Below are 15,380 nucleotides of genomic sequence, written 5' to 3' on the forward strand. Positions count from 1 at the left end.
GTCAAATGTCGGCCAGTTTCTATTGAACCAGGCGATGCCCCCCGACATTCGGCTTGTGTGTACTAGGCTTAAGGTTGAAAAGAGACACGTTTACCAAAATCTAAGCTGCCATATAAAAGAGAAATATAGGTCCCAAGGAAGAAAAAACAAAGCTTTGGCAGCTTTGGACAGCTTTTCCTTATCAAGGGGAAAATGCCCACTAAACCCCACAATGGCATTCAGATTGATTTCTTGAATCATTGTATGTTTTAATACTATAACAAACTGTGTATATAATAGTTGTGGGAAACCATGGTCATATTCATAGTCTTCGTTGTAGGAAAATTAAGTTCCTTCTTACATTTTAATTTTAAATTTGGCTATTGAAAATGATAGAACCAAACAGAGACTCCTCCGAAACAGGACTGCTGGAAAATGTATGCTGATCAGTGTATTCTGGCAGTGGAAGTCCCGCTATCAGAATACAATAGCGCAGCAGGGAGGATTGCCCTATTCAACTCAAATGTGTGGATGGGGCAATCCATTCAGTTTTTTTTTTTTTCAGCCTGGCTGAAGTCAATTTGTATAAATACTTCCTGTCTCTGGGTTTCTGGGCTGCAAACCCCACAAGGAGAAAGTAGGAAAGAGTCATGTCCTACTAGAAAAGAGCTGCTACTAATCCAGACCAGAATCTGATTTTTTTAGATAAGTGTTTCTATGTGTAATAGTTTACTATTGTTGTCCATAGCTTCTGGGTGTATAGATGTATGTTTTTAAAGACTGGTGACAAAAGATTATCTGTCCCTTTGATTTTATCTCTTGCACTATGCCAGATAGTTTGGTCTGTGATATGTGTGTTTATGTGCAGTGGTCATTTTGCTGTATCAGAGTGGGTGAACCTGTTTATTGCAGTAGAGTTTATATGCAGCTTCTGATGTATTGGCTAACCCTGTTCCTTCTGGTCTGAGATTCCATAGCTCTCTCGCTCATCCACTGCCTTTAAGAGGTTTCTTGTAAATTGCAGCAAGGTAATTCCAGTTATACTGTAAATCTAGCAGTAGAAGAAGTCTCTAGTGCTCTTAGACACCAAATCAATATGTTGCACCATATACTCACATACAGTGAGGGAAAAAGGTATTTTACCCCCTGCTAATTTTGTACATTTGCCCACTGACAAAAAATGATCAGTCTATAATTTTAAAGGTTGGTTTATTTTAACAGTGAGGTACAGAATAAAAACAAAATGTCCAGAAAAACTGATTTTGTTTTATTAACTGATTTAACTGATTCATTTTATTGAATGAAATAAGTATTTAACGCCTTTGTAAAACATGACTTAGAAAACCCTTGTTGGCAATCACAGAGGTAAGACGTTTCTTTTAGTTGGCCACAATGTTTGTACACATCTCAGGAGGGATTTTGTCGCACTTCTCTTCGCAGATCTTCTGCAAGTCATTAAGGTTTTGAGGCTGACGTTTGGTTACTCAAACCTTTGGCTCCCTCCACATATTTTCAATAGGATTAAAGTCTGGAGACTGGCTAGGCCTCTCCAGGGCCTTAATGTGCTTCTTCTTGAGCCACTCCTTTGTTGCCTTGGCCATCATTGTCATGCTGGAATACCCATCCACGACCCATTTTCAATGCCCTGACTGAGGGAAAGAGGTTCTCACCCAAGATTTGACGGTACATGGCCCCGCCCATTGACCCTTTGATGCAGTGAAGTTGTCCTGTCCCCTTAGCAGAAAAACAGCCTCAAAGCATAATGTTTCCCCCTCCATGTTTGACAGTGGGGATGGTGTTCTTTGGTCATAGGCAGCATTCCTCCTCCTCCAAACGCGGCGATTTGAGTTGATGCCAAAGAGCTTGATTTTGGTCTCTTCTGACTACAACACTTTCACCCAGTTCTCCTCTGAATCATTCAGATGTTTAATAGCAAACCTCAGACGGCCCTTTACAATGTGCTTTCTTGAGCAGGAGAACCTTGCGGGCACTGCAGGATTTTGGGTCTTCATGGCGTAGTGTGTTACCAAATGTTTTCTTGGTGACTATGGTCCCAGCTGCCTTGAAATCATTGACAAGATTGTGTCATGTAGTTCTGGGCTAATTCCTAACTGTTCTCATGATCATTGAAACTCCACAATGTGAGATCTTGCATGGAGCCCCAGACCAAGGGAGATTGACAGTTATTTTGTGTTTGCTCCATTTGCCAATAATCGCACCAACTGTTTTCACCCCCTGACGAAGCTGCATGGTGATGATCTTGTAGCCCATTCCAGCCTTGTGTAGGTCTACAATCTTGTCCCTGACACCCTTGGACAGCTCTTAGGTCTTGGCCATGGTGGAGAGTTTGGAATCTGATTGATTGCTTCTGTGGACAGGTGTCTTTTATACAGGTAACAAGCTGAGATTAGGAGCACTCTCTTTAAGAGAGTGCTCCTAATCTCAGCTCATTACCTCTATATAAGACACCTGGGAGCAAGAAATCTTGCTGATTGATAGGGGATAAAATACTTCTTTCACTCATTAAAATGCAAATCAATTTATAACTTTTTGGAAATGCATTTTTCTGGTTATTTTTGCTGTTATTCCTGTCTTTCTCTGTTAAAATAAACCTACCATTAAAATTATAGACTGATCATTTCTTTGTCAGTGGGCAAAGGTACAAAATAAGTAAGGGATCAAATACTTTTTTGCACTCACTGCACCACTTTTAATTTCTGACTACAATCTGACTAGTCATCACTAGGAAGATTTCCTTTCACTTCTTGTTGTAGTTACTATGCTGCAAGTGAGGGAAAGTAGGATGTCCAGTAGGAACACTGCAATAAAAACCCTTCCTCACTCTACTAATTAAATACTATTGTTTATGTAAGCATATTACATTTTAATAATTGAGATATTGACTGGACCAAAGGCTATATGATCAAGGTAAGGTTATGCATGCTGCAAATATTTATTTAGCAGAATTGTGAGTATTTGCACATGCTGAAGGTGAGTATAGATCAAAGTGGCTGGGCATGTGGACTGTTCCTTTGGGGCTCTTATATGTTTACAGTGGGAGGCTATGCTCTGCTTGGGAATGGGGGATATCACTTTGCACAGGAGCTTGTGTGAAAAATGCAACACAGCTGAATCATTTCCCTGAGTTAGACCAGTTAGAACAGTTAGCCAGGTTGCTTACTCTTGTGTACCCAAAATAATTGCCTGGTTTTCCCAAAATCAGCCAGACAAGTTAGCATTACAAAATGTCTATTGCCATCTTTAGCAACAGTTGCACATGGCAAGTGCATGATCTCCTTTCTAAATGATACTTTGGTAAAATTGGAATTGTTAGTGTTGCCTCAGAGTACAAAAAAAGCAACTGGTAGATTGCAGGCATCAATTAATAAATTAAAGTGGAACTAAACTGTGCTGTGCTGTGCTGCTGTACTGGTTTCATATATGATGTGTCTGTACAGTTATTCCATTTCAATCTACTTGTGAGTGCTGAAATTGCTGGCTTAGTTTTTATTTTATATTGCTTAACTTTATCAACTCCATACATGCACATACTGTCAAAGGAAGTAGCAAAGCAGCTTATATGAAGTCACAGTGTTATTATTCAAGACCTGTTCTTTGCTGACTCAGTAATGGCATTTCAATCTGATGCTTAGCCACACACTGATCCCTGCTGAGAAGAACAAGCTGAACGAGTGAAAATCTTTTTTATTCAGAAAGGATGTTATATTGTGGGTGTGGTTAGTGGGACCTTCACTTTGTTTAGGAGTGTATAGTATTTAACCAATCTAAACCTCTAAACCAAAAATTGATTGAAATGCCTTCTGTTACTGTACATACTGGTACTTTATTTACATACACGTGGAGCTGTTCAATTAAGCACAACTCTCCACTACTGATAGTTACAAGGTGCTATGGCTGCAAATGCCAGCATTGGGTGTTGTGCTTGCAGAGCTCCATCTCTCTCTTTTATCTATGTGCATTAAAGAAGAAGCAAAAACAATATCAGCATAATTGTTAAAACTTCAATAGCCAGTCTCAGCTCCCCTCTGATTACGCATTAAAAAAGCACCATCTAATAAAACATATATCATTCTTTATGTCTCTGGACCTTATAGGTTCCTATTCATCCATACATGGCATTTATTTTTCCACACTGGAAGAACACCAGTCACTGCTAGGACACACAGAAAATAATTGTGTGCCCTGTTTGCACTGCAACACAGCCTGGGATTGAGGTGCAGTCAGGACCATCTTACAGAAAGGGCACACTGGGCAGTTGCTAGGGGGCCTCACTTGCCCGGCGACCCAGCCCCAGTCAAGCATTAGTCCCGATTTCCATTTGTATCCCGCCGCTGAACTTAGCAGGTGGCAAGCACTATGGAGGGGGAGCCCACAACTGCAGGAATACCTGTCCACCTCCACGGGAACAGGCACACACAGGAGAGTCGAGTCTGATTCCTGTCAGTGTGTGTGTTTACCGGACCAAGGCTGCCAAAATTGGAAGCTGTCATTAGCCTGGCACTGCTGTACCAATAAATATCGCCTTATCGATAATTTGCATTTTTATTCTCCTGGGTAATTGTGTAGGCAGGGCCCCAGTGCAATGCATTGCCCAGGGCCTTTTATTGCTCTTAAGATGGCACTGGATGCAGTAAGCTGTGATAAAATACAGACATGCTGCATTTTATCACATCACACAGGAAGGCACCCCATGTCACTGTACAGCAGTGCAACATACGGACTGTTGTTCAGTGACATGAGTGAATTGTCACTTTGACCTAGTCACATAAAGTTTGGAAAAAAAAGAAGCTGTGTGATGTGGTAAAATACACATTACACTGCCCCCTACTGCCGGCTCACTAAACCATTATGGTTTCATGTGCAGACAGTGTGAATAGGCCCTAAATCCTAATAAACCTTATGTAGATCATTTCCAATGATAGAACCCTTAGGATTAATGTGAAAACACAAAATAGCAGAAGAAAAGAAGAGAAGAGGAATAAAAAGGAAAAAATCAGGAGAGATTAAAAGCTAACAAGGAATAATAGGGTATAATAGGAATGAAAGAGGAAGGAGGAAATAGAAGGGTATGAAGGATGGGCAGGGAGAGTAAAGAGGGAAAGTGAAAGGGATAGAAAAGGGAAAAACTGATTCATAGTAGTGTTATAAGCCCTATTCAAGGTTTAAACCATGTAGGTTCCATGTAAGAAGGATGAATATCCAGTATGCCTCCCTTCTAGCCAGAATTGAAACACATTTTCCCCTTCAGTAACTTCCTGATGATGTGTTACTGCAAAATGCTTTGAGGTTGGTCCAGAGACTACTACTACTACTTCCGGGTTCGTCATATCGGCTCCTTATTGGAAAGCACCTTTGAACGCATGCCAGAATCAAACGATGTTCAGATACTTTCCTTTGGCTGTTCAAGTGTGCTGATCTTGGCACTTTTAAATGTGAGTGTTTTCATTAATGTTTATAATAATACAAATAAATATTAAATGATATTGCGCAATTATATGCCTTTACTTTTTTAGAAAACGGCACAACTATATGATTGGTGGACAAGCTCATTACGATCTCTTGTGAGCCCAGGGGGCCATCCATCATAAGCGTATCCTTTACCCAAGGAGGCTATCTGATTATTAATTGAGCAAGCTGGGTCCTGGAGGCCCTCTGTTTTTTGGTGAGTTATCCTCATACTAACGGGTGAAGGATAACACAAGCACAAGCACAAGCACTTTAAGCAAGAGGACTTGTCAGAGCACTTTGTCACTATTGTGGTGGAATTTTTTTGCACTGAATGAATTTTTTTACACTTGATGATATTTTTTTGGGCTGGATTAATTAAATGGACTTTATTCAATATTCTTATTTAATTAAATTATATAATTCAATATTTATGTAATTATTTATGTATTTATATATTAATTTAGCACCTAGCCCATTTAGGTACGGGGCCTCAAATTGTTTTCTTTTTTTCCTACAATTTTCCCCTTGCTTGTGATTCTACCCCGTCAATAGTCAAATTTTAGCAACTTTTGAGCTTAAAACGATTTGCTAAGTTAATATTCATCCCAGATCTGATAATTTGACGATGTTCCCAAAAGTGATTTTGTAGATTTTAAGTCGTTTTACTCATGTATTGAATTCAGCATTTCACACAAATCAAAATATATATTTCATGTTTTGTACTGCAATGACCATCTGTTTACCTCAGTGAGTATAACTGTATTACATGTTCCAATATTTTGTGGTTCCCCCACATAATCACAGCCTAAATATCTAGAAGCACCACATTTTATAAATGCTACTAGTAATGCCTCTCTCTGTGAAAGAAACCAGGGGAAAGAGGCCACTTTATAGCCTGTCCACATGCACTGCCGTGATATCAGTCGGCATGTGTTTTTTCACAGGGTATAGTTCCTAATTCTTGCTGGCTGCAATTGTTTTCTTCAAGGCTTTTTTCAAATTTTGTCAACAGTGAAATACTGTATGCAGGGGTAGTGTGCATTAACACAGAAGTTTACATTTTCCTTTGGGAGAACATGTGATGGGATCTACAGACGGGAGATTGTGGGAGACAGTCACATAGCATTGTCACCCCGATACCACACTATGCCCAAACAAGGACCTTTGTATCAGTATTACAGCTACTATTTTCATGAAAGCTTTCTGCAGCACCTGACTACATTCCTTGAAACAATAAAAAATGTAAAAGCACTGTGCTCCCAAAACGCCCTCACCAAAAGATGCAAGGCATCCCGCTGCCATATCCCCATATACCTAATTCTTCAAAAATATTACAGCTAAGACCCTTAGGCATTGCTTGGTTAAAGTTGGCCTCTCCCAAGGTTGTACATGAATATGGTCAGGATTCAGGAAGATAAGCCTAAAATGTGGACACACAATCCAGGCAGGTGTTTTGCTAAACTAAAAATTAATGTGTATCATCTTAAACAAATTACCAGCAGCAGTACAGTTTTGTGAGACACTTTAAAAAGCTGATCTACAGCAATATGGCAGTTTAGCATATCCAGGTAGAATAGTCCTAACTGTGCAGGCAAAAAAAAGGGAAGTATGCGTTCTACAATAACATCTACAGTGTAATAAATTAAAAATATACTTGTGAAACAAAGTAAGCAGAGACAGGACAGTATGTTGCCTGTCCACAAATAAAGCACAATTTCAGTAGTGGATTTTTTGACAATTTAAATTGCTGGCCTTGCCACTGCATTTGCTTGCTATATACAGGGACTGCCTTAAGGAGAAACAAAATGTAAATAATAGAAACAATAAATAAATAAAAACAATGCCAGGTAGGAATATGTTAGTGTGGGACCGCCCAATCCAGGAACATTTTTTTTAAATATGGAAATATTTGGAGTAATTTTATTTTTGCTGAGCCTATATATTAGGCCACACAGTGTGTGTTATAGGAGGAGCATAAGAGGGACTCTGAGGCAGATCTTTGGAATATGCGTGTTGACATTTGGGTATGGTGGATTTTTTTATAGCAGGTTCAGCATTTCCACCTCTGCAGTCATGATGGTGTCAGCCTGACTGTCAGGAATTTTCTTCTCTCTTGATGCCGGCTTATACAGAGGAAAACAATAAAATCTGCATATACCAGTCAAGGCTGTGTATTTCACTCTGTGATGAGACCTTAAATACCTTGTGAGTGCATTTCTTTTTTATTTTTAATCATTGTTATTTGCTTCTCCCTCAGAAATGTTGCCCTTTCCCATTGGTGGCACCCTTGGACAGGGTTCCATCTTATCTTCCACCTCCTCATTGCTGGAACCTACTGCACAGTAAGCTCCAGCTACTGCAACATTATTGTCTCTTGCTGCTTCCTGTCTGTTGACCTCTGATTGCTCTGTGGATTAACTCTCCTCCTCCATGAAGATGCTGTCTTCCTCCTATTCAATATTGGGAAGAAGGAATGCTTGCATATGGCCAAGATCATCCTCCTTCACCAAGTCAGTGATCATGTTAATAAAATGATCATGCCAACTCCTCCTAGCCAGTTTGCAGAGCTATGACGGGATTAGCAGAGGAGGAACAGGGGGAGCAAAAGCACACATTAGCAGAATTAGCAGACAACTGGCAGCTCTGCATTTCAGAGGAGGAATAAGAGAAAAGCTTTGTCAGCTACTTCTCCTCCTTCTGCTGAGCCACTCTGAGATAGAAAATGTAGACTTGTCCTCCCTCTGGAAGATGGTGAGGCCACACCACCACTTTTTTTCTGCAGAAATTGTTATCCTCTACCCCGCAACACAAGTGTCCTTCCATATAGTGTATGTTAGTGTAGGCTCTGATTGGAACATGTCTACTCCTTGGACAAAATAAAGAGACATTTTATTTATTCTCACCTCGTTGCTGACTTTATCTACATGGAAGGACACCTATGTTGCGGTGTGGAGACTGCAAGTCAGGCACGGTGAGTGGAAACAGAGAGCTCTTGTCTACCCTGATTGCATTAATGGGTTGAAGTGCCATTATTGCATGTATGTTTCCTGCTACCACCTTTGAACGCAGACCCCTGTCCTCAATTTAGCCTTGCCTGATTTTTTCTTTTAACCACTTTACCCCCAGCCCTATTTCGGACACTTTTTGTTCACAAGTTAAAACCAGTATTTTTTCCTAGAAAACTACTTAGAACCCCCAAACATTATATATATTTTTTTAGCAAAGACTCTGGAGAATAAAATGTCGGTCATTGCAAAAATTTTTGTCACGCAGTATTTGCGCAGAGGTCTTTAAAACGCCATTTTTTTGGAAAAAATTTGAAAAATCACATTTCACTGCATTTAAAAAATACTAAACAGTAAAGTTAGCCCATTTTGTTTGTATATTGTGAAAGATGATGTCACGCCGAGTAAATAGATACCAAACATGTTACGGTTTAAAATTGCGCCCCCCCCGTGGGATGGCGACAAACTACGGTCAATAGAGATCTCAATCTGCGACGCTTTAAATTTATTTAACGGTTACCAGTTTAGAGTTAGAGTGTAGCTCTTTTTTTAAAATTATTGCCCACGCTCTGGCGATCGCGGCGATACCTCACATGTGTGGTTTGAACAGCGATTTCATTTGCGGCTCGACTTGCGTATACATTTTTTTTTGTGCGCGAGCTAACGGTGACGGGGGCGGCTAAATTTTTTTTTTTTCCTATTTATTTTTTCTTTTTTTTTAACTTTATTACAGTTTTTTTTAAAAAAAAAAAATCTGATCACTTTTATTGCTGTCACAAGCAATGTAAACATCCCTTGTGACACCAATATGTGTGACAGGTACACTTTATGGAGGAATCGAGGGTCTAAAAGACCCTAGACCCCTCCACTACACTTCCCTGTATGCAAAACGCCGAAAACGGCATTTTTGCATACAGCCGTCTTTCAAATCTGCCACCTTTTGCAGCACAGTAACCCGGATTACGTCATCGGGGACCCGATCGATGCCGTTTCCGGCATTCATCGGGACTCCATCCAGCCGGCGGACGCGCCGGCTGGGTGCTCGGGGCTCCCGGTGGGACGGGAGCCCCGAGCAAAGCCGCGGAAGGCGGCGGGAGGGGGGGGACGTCCCCTCCCGCCCCCGGGTAACGATCGAGCGGCTCCCGAGCCGCATCGATCATTACCGACAGAAAGCCGACCGTCGGCTTCAAACAACGGTACCGGGATGATGCCTCTAGCTAGAGGCATCATCCCGGTATAACCACTCAAAGTCAGCCGACGTAGATCTACGTGGCTGGTCGTTAAGTGGTTAATATAAGGGAGCACCCAAATTTAATAGCAGCTATATACTGTGTATATATATATATATATATATATATATATATATATATATATATATACATACATGCACACAGTATATAATTATATATATATATATATATATATATATACAGTAATCCCCCGCTACATCGCGGTTCAGTTTTTGCGGTCCCGGTAATTCGCGCTATTTCAATTAGGACCCATTAATTCGGATATCGCTGTCCCGGTAATTCGCGCTATTTCAATTAGGACCCATTAATTCGGATATCGCGGTCCCGGTAATTCGCGCTATTCTAATTAGGACCCATTAATTCGGATATCGCTGTAATATTTCGCCATTTCGCGGTTATGTAGCGGTGAATGAGAGAATCAGAGCGAGGCTGTGGTGGAACGCATGCCTCGCTCGTGGACCGCACCGAGCGCGGTGACGTTAGAGGGGCCGGTAACGCGATTCGGAGCATGTGCAGATGTGCTCCGTGCTCCTTTGCCAACCACAAGCAAGAATTCCCGCAAGAATGCCACCCAAATGCCCATCATCTAAGGCTAAGGCTTCTGGTGAGCCAAAACAGAAGAGGAAGTTCCTTACAATTCAGGAGAAGGTGAAACTTCTTGATATGATAAAGGAAGGACGGAGTTATGCTGCTGTAGCCCGCCATTATGGTATGAATGAGTCAACGATTCGATACATCAAAAAGGATGACAAGAATATCAGGGCAACTGCTGCACTGTCCATAAACCAAGCTGCAAAAAGAGTTGTTTCTTCCCGCAATAAAACCATTGTTAGGATGGAAACTGCATTGGCCATTTGGATCCAAGATTGCAGAAAAAAAAGCATCACATTGGATGGTAACATCATCAGGACTCAGGCAAAGAAGCTGTACGACACTTTTGCCAATCAAGGAGGCTCTGAAGAAGGCTCTGCCGCAGCCGAACAGTCAGCCAACGACAATCCTGATCAGCCTTCTACTTCTAGTACAGGTACATCTTCATCAGGAGACTTTTCTGCCAGCAAGGGGTGGTTTGACCGCTTCCAGAAACGCTATCAGTTGAAGAGTGTTTCATTGCAAGGTGAAGCTGCATCTGCGGACAAAGAAGCTGCTGAAAGGTACACCAATGAGACCTTCAAGAGTTTCATCGAGGAGGGTGGGTACAAACCAGAGCAAGTCTTTAATATGTATGAGACCGGCTTGTTCTGGAAGAGAATGCCCAAACGGACCTACATCATGAAGGAGGAAGCCCGAGCCCCTGGATTCAAGGCTTATAAGGACAGAGTAACCTTGGTTATGTGTGGAAATGCTGCTGGGTTTATGATCAAGCCAGCCCTGATCTACAAGGCCAAGAACCCCAGAGCATTGAAGCATAAAAACAAGAACCAGCTACCAGTCTATTGGATGCATAACCCTAAGGCTTGGATGACTAAACGCCTCACAACTGAGTGGTTCCATAATTGTTTCATCCCAGCCGTCAAGGTCTACCTTGCCGAACTTGGTCTTGATTTTAAAGTGCTTCTGCTGATGGATAATGCAGGAGGCCACGCCATGGATCTATCGTACGAAGGAGTGCAAGTTGAGTTCCTTCCACCCAACACCACGTCTTTAATTCAGCCTATGGACCAGGGTGTGATACGAGCATTCAAGGCGCTGTACACTCGCAACTCCTTGAATCATCTTGTTGAATCCATGAACAATGATGATAATTTCAATTTGAAGAACTACTGGCGTAATTACACCATTGCAACTTGTCTGGAGAACATACAAAAGGCCCTCAAGGAGATGAAGAAGGAGACCCTGCATGCCTGTTGGAAGAAGCTTTGGCCAGAAATTATTCATGAATATGAAGGGTTCTCTCCTGACGAAGTTCATCATTCAGCTGTGGACAAATCAATTAGGCTGGCGAAGTTGCTAGGAGGTGAAGGTTTTCAGGATATGACCCAGGACGATGTCAATGACCTAATTGAAACCCATTCAGCTCCACTAACCGATGAGGATCTGACAGAACTCACCAAGTCAGCGAGTGAGGAGGAAATGGAGGAACATGAGGGGGAGGAAGAAGATGAAGGCTTGTCAATTGAGCGCCTTGGCAGGGTCATGCGTACGGCCAATGACCTGAAACAGATGTTAGCTGATTGGGATCCTGACATGGTTCGTTCACTGCAGTTCCAAAACAGCATTTAAGGAGCCATTCAGGTGTACAAGAACCTCCTCGCCCAAAAGAAGAAACACGCCCAGCAACTGCCTATAACTATGTTCTTCACAAAACAGAAGAAGGCCACATCCACCCCAAGTACCTCCACAGGCACCTCTGATGTAGAAGTGGAGGTCATGGAGCAGCAAGAAGACGACCCACCTACACCAAAAGAAGCGCCTGCTGAACCTGCGCCTTCAAAAGGACAGTAGCTGTTCTTATTTGCTGCTTATCGTCACCTTCTTTTCTGCTGAGTACAGTACAGTACTGTACAAATACTGTACAGTACTCTTTTATTTACTACTGTACATTATACAGTACTGTACTTTTAGCACAATAGTTTTGTGTTTTTACAATGCTCTTGCTCTCTCTCTATACAGTACTGTACAGTACTGTACAGTACTCTTTTTTTTCTACTGTACAGTACACAGTACAGTACTGTACTGTTAGCACAATACAGTACAGTAGTTGTGTTTTTACAATGCTCTTGCTCTCTCTCTATACAGTACAGTACAGTACAGTTGTACAGTATTTTTTTACTACTGTTCAGTATACAGTACTGTACTGTTAGCACAATAGTTTTGTGTTTTTACAATGCTCTTGCTCTCTCTCTATACTGTACAGTACAGTTGTACTGTACTTTTTTTTACTACTGTACAGTATACAGTACTGTACTGTTAGCACAATAGTTTTGTGTTTTTACAATGCTCTTGCTCTCTCTCTATCTTTTATGTGTTTTTATTGCTTAAAAGTTTGTTTAAAGACCTTTAAATGCTATTAAAAAGTTAACAAAACATGCCTAGGGTGTATTTAAATAGGGTCTTTCTATTTCGCGGATTTTCACTTTTCGCGGGTGGGTCCAGAACGTAACCCCCGCGATGGAGGGGGGATTACTGTATATATATATATATATATATATATATATTCACACACACACAATTGATTTGTAATTGTTTTGCCTCTTATTTCTATTTTAAACTGATTGGGCTGTTTTACAAGGTAAGGACTCACATATTCAGTACTTTAACCACCAGAGCATGCAGGTTGCAGCATCTTCTTTCACCTTGTATCATAGATGTATAAAGTAGCATTGCTAACATAGTAATTCATTTTTAATTACCACTTTGTTTACATAGCAACACATAAGCTGCTTTTATCATTTTCCAGTTTATCAAGCCCAGTCTTGGCTAATTAAGCAATCCCCAGAAGCTCTAGCAGAAACATTACTGTTCTGCAAATAGATCCCTGCACAGAAACTTGCCTTCGGAATAAACATGAAAAAAGAGGAATCAAATTATCATATTTTTTAATCACTCAGTTATTTCATTTGAGAATCCTATGGCATTTTTTCATTACTTATTAGAGATATTAATTAATTATTCAGGGACACTATATTAAAATGTTACTAAGTTAGAAATGCAAAGCTGAACTAAAAGCTACTGATATTTAGGGAAAATCTTTACAATACTTCATTTTCTAAAATAGTCATATCATATTTAATTTATTTATTGAACTTTGCATAGCTACTAAAAGCTACAGACACCAGAGAGACCTATCATAGAAGGGACATGGAATTCAAAAGGCAGACTCCTTGCAGACACCTTGATTGTAAATAAAAAAAACTATCATCAATGGCCTTTTCACACCTATCCATGTAGACACAGCAGAATTCATGCATGTTGCTGTATAAATATTTTGTGTGAAAGGTAAAGGGAAACTTTAGCCAATTCACACCTACACAAGTGCCTTACAATGGTCGCTTTACATGGAACAATGGGGGTTATTTACTGATCCCAGAGTGCAAAATTTGGTGCAGCTCTGCACAGAAAAAAAATCAGCTTCCAGGTTTTATTGTCAAAGCCTAATTGAACAAGCGGAAGTTAGAAGCTGATTGGTTACTCCGTTACGAGATTCTGAGTGCATCAGATTGAGTAAATCTCCCCTAGTGTGTATCAAGTGATTCTAAATGCAATTTTTTTTAAAATAAGAAACATATCATATTTACCTGCTCTGTGCAATTGTTTTGCACAGGGCAGCCTCGATCCTCCTCTTTCTTCCTCATCCCCCGCTGATGCTCTGGGCTCTTCCCCTCTTCTGAGCTGACTCTGTGGGGTTGATCTCCTAAAACTGAAGATTGCAAAATTGGGTGTGGCTCTACATAGAAACCAATCGGCTTTAAGGCTTTTTTTTTTTTTTTTTAAATTTTGCCAAAGCTTATTAGAACAAGCTGACATTAGAAGTTGGTTGGGTAATCTGCACCAAATTTTGCACTCTCCAGTTTTAGTAAATCAACCCCTGGGTGTATATTGATACACATAGCGCAGTTCAGCCCTGCCCCAGTCTCTCCTCACGAATAGAGTTGGGCAAATGGTTTAGCCTGAGCATGAGTTTGGGCCAAAAATGGGCTGTTCGCCCATTTGATGAACACCCAAATTGTTCCGCTGAACAACCACAATGAACTGCACTGCCGCAAAGTGCATTAGAAACTCTGATAAGCTGAAGCAATGAAAGCTTTGCCAAATCAGGGCACAGAGCACTGTCAGAGCCATGATTGGAGAAAGTAATGATGACTGTGCCAAATCATGGTTCATTAGTCTTATTCCCACCCCACACTATAAAACAATCTCCCCATAGTGGCCATTTACAGTGTGATATTGGTGTGGAGAGAGAAAGAACAGGTCAATGTTCAGTGCTACTATTGAGTTAGTGTGCTATTGTGAGTCTATTGTCATTGTAGAATATCAGTTTAGTGTGAACCTAGTGATAGTGCAGTGTGAGTGTAGTTTGACCATACATTTTTCCTTTAGTGTCAGTTTATTTTGTCTAGGCAGGTTTCCTGCAGTATATTTCAGTGTATTACTGCATGTTTAACGCAGTAAATTTCAGTGTGTTACTGCAGGCTTAACGCAGTGTATTTCATTAGTGCACGTTTAATGCAGTGTATTTCAGTGCGTTAGTGCAAATTTAACGTAGGATATTTCAGGGCGTTACTGTACGTTTAACGCAGTATATTTCAGCGTTAGTGCACATTTAACACAGTATATTTCAGTGCGCTGGTGTACGTTTATTGCAGTATATTGCAGTGCAACAGTGCACGTTTAACGCAGTATATTTTGGTGCCTTGGTGCGCACTTACCGCAGTATATTTCAATGCGTTACTGCGCTTCTAACGTAGTATATTTTAGTGTGTTAGTGCACATTTAACACAGTATATTTCAGTGCGTTGGTGCATGTTTACTGCAGTATATTGCACTGCGTTAGTGCATGTATAACGCAGTATATTTCAGTGCGTGGGTGCAATTTCAACACAGTATATTTCAGTACAGTATATTTCAGTGCATTAGTGCACCTTTACCACAATATATTGCAGCAGTGTGTCCATGCAATTTTACAACAGTGCAGTATATTGTAGTGTGTCAGTGGAGTGTGTCTGTGTAGTGAGTA

The 15,380-nt window shown here is 40.8% G+C and overlaps 1 protein-coding gene across 1 annotated transcript in view; it reads right to left on the reverse strand.

Moving 5' to 3' along the window:
* CAMK1G (calcium/calmodulin dependent protein kinase IG) overlaps window positions 1-15,380 on the reverse strand; it is a 100,400-nt gene that overhangs the window by 60,458 nt on the left and 24,562 nt on the right. The gene's annotated exons all lie outside the window — the stretch shown is intronic.

The sequence above is a fragment of the Pelophylax lessonae genome (assembly GCF_965119305.1).
Source record: "Pelophylax lessonae genome assembly, chromosome: 2".
NCBI lineage: Eukaryota > Metazoa > Chordata > Amphibia > Anura > Ranidae > Pelophylax > Pelophylax lessonae.